The sequence below is a fragment of the Pinus tabuliformis genome, chromosome 7 (genome assembly GCF_031772625.1).
Source record: "Pinus tabuliformis cultivar Carrire ecotype Pingquan chromosome 7, CPIR1, whole genome shotgun sequence".
Taxonomy (NCBI): domain Eukaryota; kingdom Viridiplantae; phylum Streptophyta; class Pinopsida; order Pinales; family Pinaceae; genus Pinus; species Pinus tabuliformis.
In genome coordinates, this window is record NC_142293.1 from 976,023,077 (window position 1) to 976,039,168 (window position 16,092).

Here is a 16,092-nt window from a genome sequence, read left to right on the forward strand (position 1 = left end):
AGGCTGCTCCCATTTCACTCGCTACTACTACAGGAATCACTTTTGATTTCTCGCTGCTTTAGGTGGTTCTTGGGCATTGCACTCAAAGGTTGAGGTAAATTAAGAGGTGCATACTTATTCAGCAAAAACACTGGAAGAGCCATCTAGATTGGTGGAGGGGGATTAAAATTTGCTTGAGGAACTGGGGTCAAGACCACAGTGGTTGGAGGAGAAGCAGGGTATGTCAGGGCCTTAGGAGTAAGTCTTGAGTAGTGAGCAACAGTGGGTTGAGAATTGGAGGCGGAGGTGGCAAAGGCTGATGAGATGGTAGTACAAGCAGGGGGAGTTTTCTCTTTCCCGACTTTCTTGGAAATTAACTTTTCTGGATCAGATACAAATGGGGCTTTCTTTTGGGATGTATCTGAGCGAGTATGAGGCCTTTTAAAAGCCAGGGTTATGAATGATAATGAGGGGGGTGTGGAGTCGCCAAGGTGATATGAATGCAATCAGAACAAACTTTGCTCACCTACACGAAGGGTGTTCAATTTGTCGTATTCGGGGGAAAAATCCTTCAATAAGCTCCCCAGCAACGACGCCAAAAGATGTTGTCTCTCCCAGAGACAACCTTGGATTGCTTACAAGACCAGTGCCTGGGCACATCTAAATTCTATGTATCTCATATGATCCTCAAGAAACCGAAGGCATCATATGCATCTTCTACACATAGTAATTACAAATATACAAATATACACATAACAACATGGGTTGGTTCCTTCATCCAAGGATATAAGCCATGTATTTCTGGTATCCTTTCACATATACAACTCACAAGAATAAGGCAAAAACAAGTGGAGGCCGAGTAATCAAGGACTTACAGTTTAATCAGATTTTGCAAAATAATGAAAGAAGAGAAAGAGAATAATAACTCATCACATAGAGCTTGAAACATCAAGAGTTCTATACTTATTTGAGCTAAAGATAGATAGGTGGATGTAAGAAGAGTGAATGCTATGATTTTAGGAAGCACACACTGAAAGATATAATCTCAGACTTGCATACATGCATATTTATTAACTAGTTAACACCGATGAATCCGTAAGAATATAAGAGATATTTCTGGTAGCTACAATTGCTTGAAATCAGAGAGGAAGTGCGAACATAATGGAAGTTTAACAGAGAAACAACACACTGTAATACTCGAACATGGGAATCACCACTGTTTCATTCATATTAAGAAAGATGTAGATTTGGAATCCATACAACTTCAGAAGCACATACAGTTTTTTCTTAGAATTCAGAACCTTTCTTCAATGTTTCTTCCTCCCTTTTATAATGAGAGGGAGGGTAAGAAAATCAGTTACAAAAATATCTTCAAGTGGAAATTTACAACTGTCTGTATGAATGGCTGTCTCAGCGTAAATTCTCTAACTATTACAGCAGGGAGATTCCTTTCTTGAAAGCAAAACAAAATAATAATATAGTGATCAAAACAACAAAACATAATTAATCCATCGGAACTGAAATGATGGTTTTTGGAAATATCTTCATGCCACTCGTCTTTGCTGGCCTTTGGTCCTAGCGTGTTCCTGCTAAGTCATGGTTAATCCTCTTTTAGCCGGTTCTGGGTTACTATCAGTCTTTAACAGCCTCTGAAACAACAACCAACTCATATGCCCTTTTAACTTTCTGTTAGATAATATTGGTGCCTTGAAAAGTCTGGTGTCGTGTTTCATGGAGTACCTAGGAGCCTTTCGAACACTGGCCTTTTAACACAAGAACACCGTGAAACAAGCAAGCCTGACTGCCCTTTATGCCCTTGGGAATACAACCCCCTTCCGCTTCTTTTATGTGATCGAGGGCTTGAACCGAGCGCTTAGTCCTTTGGGTGCTAAGGCTTTCAATTGTCGTGCAGGGGCCTTTTCCTTTGTTACTTGAAAAACCTTTAATAACCCCTTACATTGCATCGGCCGATATCTTGGACGCGAAAACCTTATGAAATACAGCCTATGGAACATCGCATTTGAGGGGCCCTTTTTCTTATCTCAATCGCAATCCGACATCCCGCGCTGAATACACTTTCCCTTAAGTTTTTTCGTTAAGCAATTGCGATCGCCGATATGCGGGATGATGTCATCTTTGCTACATGTCACCCTGTGAGTGTTGACACGTGTCCCTGGAAATGGCCCCATAGGATCCCTAAAAACACCGAAATCGAGTGACACGTGTCCGCCTTCCACGTCAGCATCCGTACCGCCATGTCACTGACGATGTCAGCTGCCATGTAAGCTCTGAGGACCAATCAGAGGTTGCCATGTGGCCCCCTGGAGGAGAAGAAAAAGGCTTGCCTGACCTTGGCTTTTCATGCTTTTCCTTTGTATTTGGTTTTCTCGTCCCTCGACGATTTTGGTCTATATCACAATATCGACGATTTTCAACCATTTGGAACAGAAACCTCCGTCGATCGCCGATGCCATGTGGAGGAGAGAGAAAGGGGAGGTCTGACCCTTGTTTTGTCGGCATTTCCTTTGTTAATAAAATTCGGACCTCCCTCGATGATTTCACCCTATATCGCAAAATCGACCCCCGCAAGGTCACAATTCTGCAAGGTTATTAGGGGAGCAACCTCCCCATTCCTGCCGCTGATATTGCGGGGTGCGGGATACGCCACGTGGAGGAGAGAGAAAGGGGGTCGCCCATCCCTGTTTTGTCCGCCTCTCTTGTGTTACACTGTTTTAGTCCTTCCCCGGCAATACAACATTATATCGCAGATCGGCTCCCGCGAGTTCTTGGAGTATGCTGTGATTGCGATGACAGCCGATTTGCGGGATTGCGATATTGACCTTCGACGCCAAGAACTGCTGATAATCCTTAAGTGTGAGCTCTGGGAATTCGTCGATAGCCGATCGCCGATTGCGATTTGCCCTCCATACTTAGCCATTTTTTGGTTCGCTAGGCTTTTCCAAGTTTGACCTTCAAAATGGTTGGTCTTCTGCTCCAGGAGTCCATTTTTGTACTTCCATATACTGTTGGAAAATTTTTCTGAGCACTTGGCAATGGAGAGGGTCCGGTTAAGCTCTGATAGCTTCTGTGGCCTAAAAAATGGCTTTAACTTCACTGCTCTCAGGCAACCTTGACCAATTAAAACCCACAAGGCAGTGAGTGACAACACTTCCCTCAAAAATTTGCACCCTTTTCCGGCTCTTTTCCAACTTCGCACTTCCCAACTTCTTTCTTCTGGATATCGAACTTATGAGAGAGAGTGAATGCTCCAAATGAATTCGAACTTCCTTGTATATATCGCCTTCCAGTGAGGTCGAATTGTCCTTCTTGAAGCCGACTTGGTGTGAAGGGGACAAATAACATATTTGAGTCAATTTTAATTCTTTTTACATGATTCAAAAGCCCAAGAAGGTTCTCTTTTAATGGACAATGACTCTAATGACTTAGAATAAATCCTAGAAGTCCTCAATTGAGACTTTGACCTAAAACATGATGACCCAAGCATGAAACCCATGCTTTAATAAGTCATAATAATAATAAAAAAAATATTTTCTTCGTTCTTTAGATAAATACATTTCATTGTGACTCAAATACATTTATGAAGACCGAACCTAGTTACATATTTCAATAACATTGGTGTCATAAAAAAAACAAATGAAACAAGGAAAAACAAATCCAAAGATGAAAAAGTAGTTAAGGACCAAGAAGCAAGGATTGAAGGGAGCCCAAAGGAGAATAATAATTCAAATAAAGATAGGAGAAAGGTATTAACTCATACAATAGAGACAACTCCTATAGTTGAAAGTGAAGACCATGACCAAACCTCTTAGGACAAATTGGGAAAAGTAATACCTGTTCAAGATGAAGCTACAATAGATTCACTCCAATAGGTTGGTACAAGGGTTTGGGATGTAGGAGAGTCAGAAATTGCTACATAATGCCTGTCATCACTTAGTGAGATTGTTGACTTAGATTATGAGTACAAAGAAAATCATGAGGCTATGACAGTTGATGATGATTCCCAAGAGGTATGCAAAGATGATAACACACCGGTAGTCAACGGTGCAAACCTAGACCCATCAATTGACTTCTTTGTGAAGTAGATGTTTCTCATAAGCCTACTTGTGCCTATAACTTGGAAAACCAATTAAGGATGAATGCAGGCAAGGTTATTGTAGCCATAAGGCATTATGATGATACACAAGCATTGGTGGCAGATTATTTGTTAAATTTGGCAACTAGTGCCAAATTCCACTTTGGGCAGCTCCTTTGAATAAGATAAATGTGGCATTGAATTCCTCTTTTCGAGAGGACCAAAATCGACATAAAGATCTCTAAATTTGGATAAGGGAAAATATATTTTTGAATATAAGCCCTCACATGTGTAATAAATCAAGGTTAGCTTGGGATAAATTATCAAGTTGAACCCCTCTCCATCTTATATAAATAGAGGTGCTCTTCCACCTCATTAGACACATCTTAAGTGCCTCCACACATGGATGAGCTTTGCGTTTTTAGTGCGGTTTTGAGGCAGGAAGATAGGAGGCCAGGAGCACAAGATGGGAGAGGAATATCTTTGTTGGAAGGGTGCAGATTCCTCGCAGACTTAGCCGCAGATTCTTGAGGTCCTAAGCTGATTGTGAGAAGGCCTTAAAGACGAGTTTTGGACAGATCTTGAGGCAGATTACCTTGCAGACTTAGGCCGCAACTCAGAGGAAAGGTAAGAAGGATTTATGTGCATACCTTTAAGGGTTATGTTGTCTCTGTTCCGGCCGCAAGTAAGGACACCTACAACAACAAGTTGTGAAGTCTGTTTTGTGGGCCGAGTGGGATAGGAAAGCTCCTCTGCCCTAGCCGCAACATCTCCTAGTGCAACGCAAAAGAACAAAGGTGTTTCTACCATGTGTTAGGGCTATTTGATGTTGCTGGAGTATTGTAGGGTACGTTGAGGAGGAGACTCATACCCTAGGGTTAGTTTGGGTTCCAGATCGACAACTGTTACATCACCATAGGCTTGACTAGCCAGTATAGAACTGTCTTGGGTTCATTACAATCAATAAAGAAGGCCACACAAATTGGACTAGGGCTGAGCTCCTTATGAAGACTTCCTTATAACTGTTGTTGATCACTGGTTAGGGCTGAATTTGTTTGCTATTGTTTGAAGGCATAATGGAAGACTTGTATGGGCTACTTCGTTGTCATCGATTGTATTTTCTCCCTCTTTCTCTACTGAACATTTGATCTTAATAATAAGAAGAATTGATCAAGGGTTTTCCCCATCTTGGGGTTTTTCCCTGGCTTGAGCCATATCCTTGTGTCCTCTTGTCTTGCTTGTCTTCTACATTTATTGTTGATGTTCTTTCTTCAGTTGCTATCAATATGATAATGATTCATGTGATTGCTAATGGGTTGATTAATGGGCTAATATGGAATATTGAAGTAACTTTCCAAAGCAAAGAACATGTTAACTTAAAATTAACATAGTATCAGAGCACAAGTGAGGACAAGCCCAAGCAAGAGTGTAAGAGAAAGCAATCACCAAGGGAGATTGTTGATAAGTCTCCATGGTCTCCTTCTCCAAGTTTGAAGGTCCTAGCAAGTAAGGGTCACTATGTAAGTTCTCATCACATCAAAAGATAAGAGCGTTTTGGGGACTGTTTTTCTTTGTTTTATGGAGGGTTCTTTGCCAGGGTTTCTAAGCATTTTTGATCTCTAATATGGTTGATATTTGGATCCGATCTCGACTCGTTGTCCTAAGTTTATTTTTACACCAGGTCTATGAATTTTGGAGGTTTACTATGGCATGAAATTTCAACTCTCTGAGTTCTTCGCGACTCCTGAGGTATAGTGCGAAACTATTATCTAAGGAAATCTGTATGGGTTTCTAAAGCAATTCGCATACCCTAATCCGAGCTTGTCTGAAGTCTTCCTTCGTTGAATTCCCGAGGCCTAATCCATGATATTTAGCTATAGCATATTTGGCCCTCCTGAAGCCTCCAGGCTAATTCATCTCTACCTAGGGTTTGACCTTACATTTTCTGAAGCATCAATTGTGATGATCTTAACCTCTAATTCGAGCCTAATCTGAGGAAGTCCTTCACTGATTTATTAAGGCATTCGTTAAAGTCTATTTGGATGATTTGGAGTGGAAACTGAGGCAAATTTTGCTCACTTTTGAGGACTAACTGCATGGACAATCATTGGACCATTTATCAAATCTATTGAAACTAAATCTCTATGCTTGTGACCTTCTATGTCAGTGTAAAGACACCATTTGAGACTCAACCCTGAGTGTCACAATTTTGAGCATGGAAGTTTGATTTCGTAGTATGGATAAAAGAATTTATGGGGTGAAGTTATGGCAGCCTAAGCCCTATTTTGTGACACCAAATTTGCAACAGGATCTAGGATCCATCTATTGTGCCAAATCTGAAAAGTCTCGTCATCCTTTGGACTTGTCTTGAAGGGGTATTTAACAGTACTATCTAAAGCAGTCACAAGAAGTCTTTGACAAGTTACTCGCTCACTGATATGGCACAATCATATTATAACATTGTTGCAACAGTTCAATGGATGGCTCAGTCATATTTTTGCTACAGGGGTCGCAGTACAACAACTATGTTTCACCTTTCTCTCGATGTACTTAAGACTGATGATAGGAACAATATTGGCATAAGCATATTGATATGGCAGTATTTAGTGTTGAGAGGGGAGCTTCCTATGTTGAATGATGCAACTAAGTGAACAAGTGGAGTTGCATACTTAATGGAAATTCACTGATGATGCACAAATTTGACCTTGGCATGGTTGTGAAGCCCTTCTCATTCGTAACTAGATCAGAAAAGGGAAAATCATTCTTGAAGTAGTAGTTGTGAAGATCTATTCATAGAAACCAGTGTGAACAACCTACATATGAAATTCATGAAATTGTGACATTTGTGTTTTTGGCAACATGGATTATGAAGGCAATCCTAACGTATATGGATGAAATATCATTTTCATCTCTTGGTATCGTTGAACCTTGTTGTCGCCTGAAGTGTACACCAAAGGCGCAACGCTTAGAACAAGGGATGTCACTCTAAATCCCTATTCACTCCGTTTAGACTCTCTCCTAGCTAAGTCGAAGGAGGTAGTCCCTAAGGATGGCAATGAAGGAAAAATTGTTGGAACAACAAGCCTAGGAGATTAACAGCAAGACAATTATTATTAGTGTAACTTGATTATTAATTAAAGCAAGTATGAGAAATTATGAGCAATATTTGTTAAGATAAGTGCAATTAAGATCAACGAGGCAGATACAAGATATAAATGCAACAGACTAGTGACTTTACATTGCTCAATGGAAAATTAGAGACTTGCAAGTAAGTAGATGTTCAAAGTTACAATAACAACAATGCTGCAAGAAGAGTTAGGACAAAAATTTAAAGACCAAGATAACCAAATATATGAGCAATGAGCCTAAACAAAGACAATTGCAAGAAAATATGATATTTCCAGATACAATAGCAAATTATAGATTTAGCCCACAATTCTAATCACCAATGATCAATAAGGAATGAATGCAAGATCTAAGCTAATGTGAAATGCAAAATCTTGGTTGATTTTAATTAAGATGCCTAATCTAGATTAATCCTTCCTCCTAGCTATTTTGAGGCTAGTCTCTAGAGTGGGTTGTGGGATGGAAGCCAATTGGAAGCAAGCAAAGACTTGATTAACGATACCTCCCCTTGTGTTCCAACCACTCGATGCCTCCGGCGCTGCAGAGACTATGGCTTTGACGACTGCAAGGTCATCGTGTTAACCACTAAAGAGGGTCCATCTTTCGCAAGCTACAAAGAAAGGTGGGCCTAATTTTTCTTTCAACCAAGCTTAGGCTTGGAGGTAAATTTTAAGCATGTAATCTAAACTAGGATGCAAATGTAAGATGATGACCAAGTTAGATAGCTTCAAAGAGATGAGATAATGACAATATGCTCCAATGTAAAGATGTAAACCACTTATAACCAAAGAGATGAGATGAGATAAACAACTCAATGAAGCAAACTTAAGATCTCTTAATGAAACAATGTTAACGATAACAATTTCAAAAGTCTTTAGTTATAGCGATTATTTGTTAAGTTTAGGTATGCTCTATGCTTAAAGCAATTTAATTCGATTTTCACAGTTAGCTCAATATGTTTTCTAGATTAGCAATCACATCAACATTAAAGTAAATTGCAGATAGAACATAAACATAAATCGCAGAAGACAAGCCAAAACAAGAGGACACAAGATGTGGTGCTAGCCAGGGACAAACCCCAATGTGGGGAAACCCTTCGTCAATTCTTCTTATATGTTCTTCAATAGTTCAGTAGAGAGAGAGATAATACATTTACAACAGAAGTCAACACTTCGACTTTCTATATCTACATGAGATCAGTTGAAGATATGCTGCTTCAACTGATTATCCAAGGTGATTCCTTCACCTATCATTGTGCTGCATCTCGTCCACTTGCTACACCTCACCGTGCTACACCATGCTGCAGTCATCATCACAGTGCTGGACCTAATGACCATGCTATGCACTTCATGCTGCTGCTCCTGTCACTGTGCTGCTCCAATCACTGAGCTGCTCTCATCACGAATCTGCACCCAATGTTGTACTCATTACTGATCTGCACTCAATGTTGCACCATCACTGATTTGTACCCAATGACTGCTATGCTGCACTTCACTGCTATCTCTAATACCATGCTGCATCGAACTGCTGCATCTAACCAAGCTGTCTAACATGCTGATCACAGAAGCAATCACATCAACCTTCAGTCCTTATCCTTGTGCAACCCTTAACATAATATGCTGCTGGCTATGGTCTGCGGCCTAGCCCAACAGCAAGCAAGGTTGTCATACAATACCCAGCTATTACCCTTGAAAACATTGTCTATCAATCAGCCTTATTGCTGCACAGTCATGCCCAGAATGGATCTCAAATATGTCACGCTGTCATCTACAGCAATGTGACTTAAACGCTGATTAAATACTTCTTGTTGCTGCGGCATAGGACCACTTCTTCTTGCTGCGTCTTAGGTCTTTGTATGCCGCTGATTAGGGCCTCTTCTATTGCGGCTAAGAGTTGCGTATAAGGCCATTTTCATGATGGCAAATAGGAGCTAGATGAGGGCTGCCAATTAGGTCTCTAGATTGACAACGTAACTCCTCACTGCTGCTAGGGCTTCATTCTTCCACTAGACAGCGTATAGAAGTCTTCTCAATACAATGGCTAGAGTCTCCATTATGACAGCAGATTAGGTGCTTTAAGGATTGCGGGTTAGGAGCCACTCAGACATCAGATCAAGGTTCTCTTTTGCCGCGTTTTGAGGATCACTTGTGACAGCAAATCATGACCTGCGGCTAGGGTATTTAGGACAGCGTATGAGGGTTATACTTCAGCTGTGTGTAGGCTTCTTTTTACTGCGGCTAGGGCTCCCCCTAGTACTCCTTAGATCCGTGTTGAAGCTCCTTAGACTAGAGAGCCTTTTCTGGACAACATTGAGGGCTTATACTTTACTTCCTCACTTGACTGCGGCTAGGGCATGTATCCCTGTGGCTAGGGCACCTGCAAGATTCCTCCTTTATGGCTACGTAGAAGGCACCTCCTCTAGACCTCCCCTTCCACCAAAAACCCAAACAAGTGGAGAGTGAGATCACAAGAGATGATTGTTAAATGACTTGAAGTCCACCTCTATTTATACTAAAATGTTGAGCACAAGTGGGGTTTATTTGGTTGCTGGCCGACCTTGACGAATTGTCCCATAACACAAATAATTCATATCTGCATGAATACTTATCGGAATCGGATGATCTTTAGATCAATCCTACACCTCTCGATGAGAGGGATCCAAAAAAAATATCAGCTGCCATTAATAAGATGACCCACATGGAGTTTGGCCCTAGTTTCCAATTTTAACACTGCCTCTCAACTAGGGAGAACTCCATCTGCTGATCCATATGTCCGACTATACTATCTCTGCCATCAGTGCCCTGCATTGCTCTACTCTGTTTTGCTCTCTTGATCTCTGCTCTGCTTTGCTGAACCATGAAGAAGAAGAATTGATCAAGAATGTCTCATACCGTTCTCTACTGACCTGAAGTCAGTTTCATCTAAAGGGAGTGTGTCATATCACTCTTACTGACCCGAAGTCAGTTTTATTGATCCGAGATCAATATCACAAGCGAATGTCTCAAACCACTCATACTGATCCCAGATCAATGGAGGTCATCTTAGCATAGAGAGTATGGTAGATACAACGATGTATTCATTGATAGTGCTACTATGGTCCCTAACCCCATTTCCCTGCTCATCGATCAGATGACAGGTACTTCCCATGAGTCCCAGACTGCATGGGTAGGATGCCTCAACAGGAGAACTAATCATCCTGTCCACAGGAGAACGAATCATCCTGTCCCACAGTCACTACGGGAAAACTAATCATCCCGGCCTGTAGGAGAACTAATCATCCTGTTTCATAGTTGCCATGGGAAAACTAATCATCCTAGCCCACATGAGAACTAATCATTCTTTTCCACAGTCGCCACGGGGTATCACAGGGGAAGGTTGAACTTGTCACCTTGTACATAGCGCACCACCGGGGGAGGGTGAGTCGCCTTGTGGTCGTATGTTGTTCCAGTAAGTACCCCAAGTCGCCCAGAGCTCCCAGAACTCAATGCATGCAACATGCAGGATCCCTAAACGAAGGTCTCTCAACGACTCCAATTCGTTCGGGAAATTCACATATTTGGCCTTTCCCCGGGGCTTTGAAAAAATGTCTACGACCTGTACATCAGTCTCAATGCGATGGAACCTCCTCGCTCATTGACTTACCATATCCCAGATAAGGTAGTATCTGATGTCTATCTGCTGGAGCAATCATCGAATATGGGATTCCTCAACAATCGAATCCCCCCTGGTTGTCACAGAGAATCGCAGTGGTGACAACTCACTGAAGAGCTTCCACAACCAGGTAGCTTCACACGAGATCATACTCATAGCTATGTATTTGAACTCGGCGGTGCTTATAGCAACTGACTTCTGCTTCCTGCTCATCCATGATATCGAAGCAAAATCCAAAGAGAACCAACACTAAGAAGTGCTCTAGCAATCCTCCACACTGCCTGTCCAGTCAACATTCGAATAATCAAGCAGCGTCATATTTCTGGCAGTGTATCTCAATCCATGAGAGATTGTGCCCCGAAGATATCTCAGAGGATTCTTGGCACCGAGGCTCAACCAAATATGAGCTCACCATGCTGACTGCAAAACATATATCTGGACAGAAGTTCACCAAGAACAACAATGCAAATGAGTTTATGAAACTCAGAGGCATTTCCCAAATCTGGTCCGATATCATCACCATATAACTTCTGAAAGTTAAGATCCTCAAGGTAGTCACGAGCTTGTAGTTTTACCATTCCACATCCGGAATCCAACTCCCTCTTACTTCTGCAAATGAGAGGGTCTGCACCTGTCAGAAATAGGTCGTCCTTAGAAGATGCCGGTATGAGAGGTCTATCATCCACAACCTTCGAGCAATGGTTTGGATCGGTTTCACTCCTAGTGAATCTCAGCTTCATCAGACAACTATCAATCCTCTCATACTATGCCCGGGGTGTTTTGTTTCAAGCCATAGAGGGCTTTCTTCCACCTGTATACATGAGATTCCCGATCATGTATCTCAAACACCTCGAGTTGTTCCAAATCTGTAGACCTGCTACATAAGGGGAATGGTCCCCTTGTAAGATTTTCCTTCGGTACATCTCAGACATGTACCTTCATGCTCTTCTTGAATTCAGGCATCTGAGTCACCATCTGACTCACATCGGGTAGGGCCCCATAAGTAGACATCTGGTGCTATAGATGAGATGTGTCAACTGATATGGTCCCCAATGGACCATCCTGCAACTTGATACAAATTTCCAACCTTGAACTCAAAAGCATCTTAGAAAATTTTATTTTTAAACACATACCTTTCCATCGATGAATGTCACCTTGTAACCTTTGACTTCCATTGCCAAAATGGACACCAGGTTCTTCTTGTGATCAGGCACATAAAAGAGATTTTGTAAGTGAATCGAGTTACCCTCATTCAATTGAGGGGTAACATTCCCTACACCCTTTCTAGGAAAGGTGGCATTGACTTCAAGTATAATCCCATGATTGTTTCCATCTCTACCAAATTAGAGAGAGCACCCTTCTATCTGATGAAGTGCCTTGAAACACTATATTCCATAAGCCAGATTCCCAAAGAATTTGAAGAAGAGGGCCAATACAAGATCTTATCAGAAACAACATTTGATTCTTCATAGTTGGGGTTCCTTGCTTTCTCTGAAGAGTCGGCTGTGTCCTTGATGACCTGCATTACCTGTCATTCCTCTGATCATTGAAGATGTCCCTGGAATGATTGTTATCATCATCAAGTGATGCGTCCCTGCCAGTCGGACACTCCTTCGCATAATGGCCAAACTTATTTCAACCAAGTATGCCTTTCTTTCCACCTTTAGATCCAGACTTCCCATAGAAGTGATCTTCAGGTATGCCGTCATAAATTGCTGCACCATTCTGATAGTATTCTCTGCTTCAACTTCACCCTTGGTGAATTAGAAGAGGGATGAGGAATCCATTGATCCTTTTGTCCTTTACCAACTGTCTTCAGTGATTGCTCTTTCACTCTTGCTTGGGCTTTGTCTTCACCTCAGCTCTGAATCCATGTTAAGTTTAGGTATGTTCTATGCTTAGAGAAATTTAATTCAATTTTCACAGTTAGCTCAATATCTTTTCCAGATTAGCAATCACATCAACATTAAAGTAAACCGCAGATAAAACATAAACATAAATCGCAGAAGACAAGCCAAGACAAGAGGACACAAGATGTGGCGCTAGCCAGGGACAAACCCCAATGTGGGGAACCCTTCGTCAATTCTTCTTATATGTTCTTCAATAGTTCAACAGAGAGAGAGAGAGATAGTACATTTACAACAGAAGTCAACACTTCGACTTTCTATATCTACATGAGATCAGTTGAAGGCATGCTGCTTCAACTGATTCTCTAAGGTGACTCCTTCACCTATCATTGTGCTGCATCTTGTCCACTTACTGCACCCCACCGTGCTGCACCATGCTACACTCATCATCACAATGCTGGACCTAATGACCATGCTATGCACTTCATGCTGCTACTCCTGTCACTGTGCTGCTCCAATCATTGAGCTGCTCTCATCATGGATCTGCACCCATTGTTGTACTCATCACTGATCTGTACTCAATGCTGCACCATCACTGATCTATACTCAATGACTGCTATTCTGCACTTCATTGCTGTCTCTAATACCATGCTGCATCCAACCGCTGCATCTAACCAAGTTGTCTAACATGCTGACCATAGAAGCAGTCACATCAACCTTCAATCCTTATCCTTGTGCAACCCTTAACACAATATGCTGTTGGCTATGGCTTGCGGCCTAGCCCAACAGCAAGCAAGGTTGTCATATAGTACCCAGCTATTACCCTTGAAAACAATGTCTATCAATTAGCGTTATTGCTGCACAGTCATGCCCGGAACGGATCTCAAACATGTCATGCTGTCATCTACAACAATGTGACTTAAACACTGATTAAATACTTCCTTTTGATGCGACAAAGATCCACTTCTTCTTGCTGCGTCTTAGGTCTTTGTATGTCGCTGATTAGGGCCTCTTCTATTGCGGCTAAGAGCTGCATATAAGGCCTTTTTCATGATGGAAAATAGGAGCTAGATGAGCGTTGCCAATTAGGTCTCTAGATTGACAACGTATCTCCTCACTGCTGCTAGGGCTTCATTCTTCCACTAGACAACATATAGAAGTCTTCTCAATACAATGGCTAGAGTCTCCATTATGACAGCAGATTAGGTGCTTTAAGGATTGCGGATTAGGAGCCACTCAAACATTAGATCAAGGTTCTCTTTTGCTGCGTTTTGAGGATCACTTGTGACAGCAAATCATGACCTGTGGCTAGGGTATTTAGGACAGCGTATGAGGGCTTATCCTTCAGCGGTATGTAGGCTTCTTTTTACTGCGGCTAGGGCTCCCTCTAGTACTCCTTATATCTGCGTTGAAGCTCCTTAGACTAGAGAGCCTTTTTTGGAACGTTGAGGGCTTATACTTTACTTCCTCTCTTGACTGCGGCTAGGGCATGTATCCTTGCGGCTAGGGCACCTCCAAGATTCCTCCTTTAGTGCTGCATAGAAGGCACCTCTTCTAGACCTCCCCTTCCACCAAAAACCCAAACAAGTGGAGAGTGAGATCACAAGAGATGATTGTTAAATGACTTGAAGTCCACCTCTATTTATACTAAAATGTTGAGCACAAGTGGGGTTTATTTGGTTGCTGGCTGACCTTGACGAATTGTCCCATAACACAAATAAATTCATATCTCCATGAATACTTATTGGAATTAGATGATCTTTAGATCAATCCTACACCTCTCGATGAGAGGGATCCAAGAAAAATATCAGCTGCCATTAATAAGATGACCCACATGGAGTTTGGCCCTAGTTTCCAATTTTAACACTCCCTCTCAACTAGGGAGAACTCCATCCGCTGATCCATATGTCCGATTGTACTATCTCTACCATCAGTGCCCTGCACTGCTCTGCTATGTTCTTCTCTGTTGATCTTTGCTCAGCTCTGCTGAATGTAACGAATAAAATATATAAATAATATAAATATAATGTAAAAGATAATAATCATAAATAATAGTTAGTTAAGCTAGTAATTAGGTTGAAGAGGCATGTCTAATAGGACATGACTCTTCATGAAGAGACACTTGCTTGGTATATAAGCAAGCCTCTCGTTCTCATTTGTAAATCATCATCAGCCTTATTCTTATTCACATATTTAATATAATATTTATATCCTTAATGGATAATTTGATATTCCAAGTGTCTTGGAGTAATTAATCCAAAGAAGGAACTTTGTTCGCTTCATGTGGTATCAGAGCCACGTTGCCTGATCACCAGGCCTTTGGCTATCAACCTATCATCAACTTCGTTGCTGTCATAATTGAAGCGTTTCGCTACATATTGGGAGATTCTCCATTTTTTTGGTCTTTGGCCATTATTTAAAAAAAATAATAAAGAATAAATAAGAAGGGTATATAAAAAGAAAAGAGGAAAGGAAATAATATAACAAACAAACAAAAAAATTGAAAAATATATATATATAAAGGGTTTTACATTATTGATAAAAGTGCATAATAAAAATACGCGGGAATCTTTTCAAGTATATTTAAAAAAATTTACGTGGAGAAGCCCGTGGTTTTAGAAACCAATGGTAATTGCCTGTGGTTTTAGAAACCAATGGTAAGTTTTACATTTTACGTGGAGAACATTAACCGAGGTTTTAGAAACAATTGCCCATGGTATTTTAGAAACCAATGGTAATTGCCCGTGGTTTTAGAAACCAGTAGTAAGTTTTACATTTTACATTTTACGTGGAGAACATTAAGGTTTTAGAAACAACCCATGGTAATTGCCCATGGTATTTTAAAAGTGAAAGATATTGTGATAAGCATTGGAGAAAAAAGGTGTGATCTAAATAATTTTAATCGTTCAAATTTAAAGATTGTGACCGTACTAAGAGTCACGTCTCATCCAAATTAGTCACGACTCATCCAAATTTTCGAAAAAAAAAATATTATTATAATTAAAAAAAATACTATATAAGCCTTATAAAGTTACATATAAAAGGAAAAGTGGGTGCCAAAAAAGTATATATAAATTTTATATAATTATAATTTTATAATATATATAAATTAAAAGTATATAATATATATAATTTATAATTATATATATTAAAAAAAAAATTATTATTATATAAAATTTTTATTGAAAGAGTGAACAAAAGAAGAAGAAGAAGAAGAGAATATTGGAAATATATATATATATATATATATATATAAAGGGAGATAAAATAAGTTTAAAAAATAAAAAAAAATTCCATACAAAGTTAAAATGATAAAGGAAGAAAGGTTTTCCTATAATGGTCTTTCAATTACAGATCATAGAGTAATTACACTAAAAGGAAATATCCAAGGAAAAG

General features: G+C 40.4%; 1 protein-coding gene and 1 pseudogene across 4 annotated transcripts in view; one reads left to right on the forward strand and one right to left on the reverse strand.

The window, feature by feature from the left end:
- The window catches only part of LOC149250871 (25S ribosomal RNA), a 2,846-nt pseudogene extending 2,748 nt beyond the window's left edge, over positions 1–98 (reverse strand).
- The window catches only part of LOC149250869 (putative RNA-dependent RNA polymerase 1), a 148,867-nt gene that overhangs the window by 49,572 nt on the left and 83,203 nt on the right, over positions 1–16,092 (forward strand). The window lies entirely within an intron of this gene.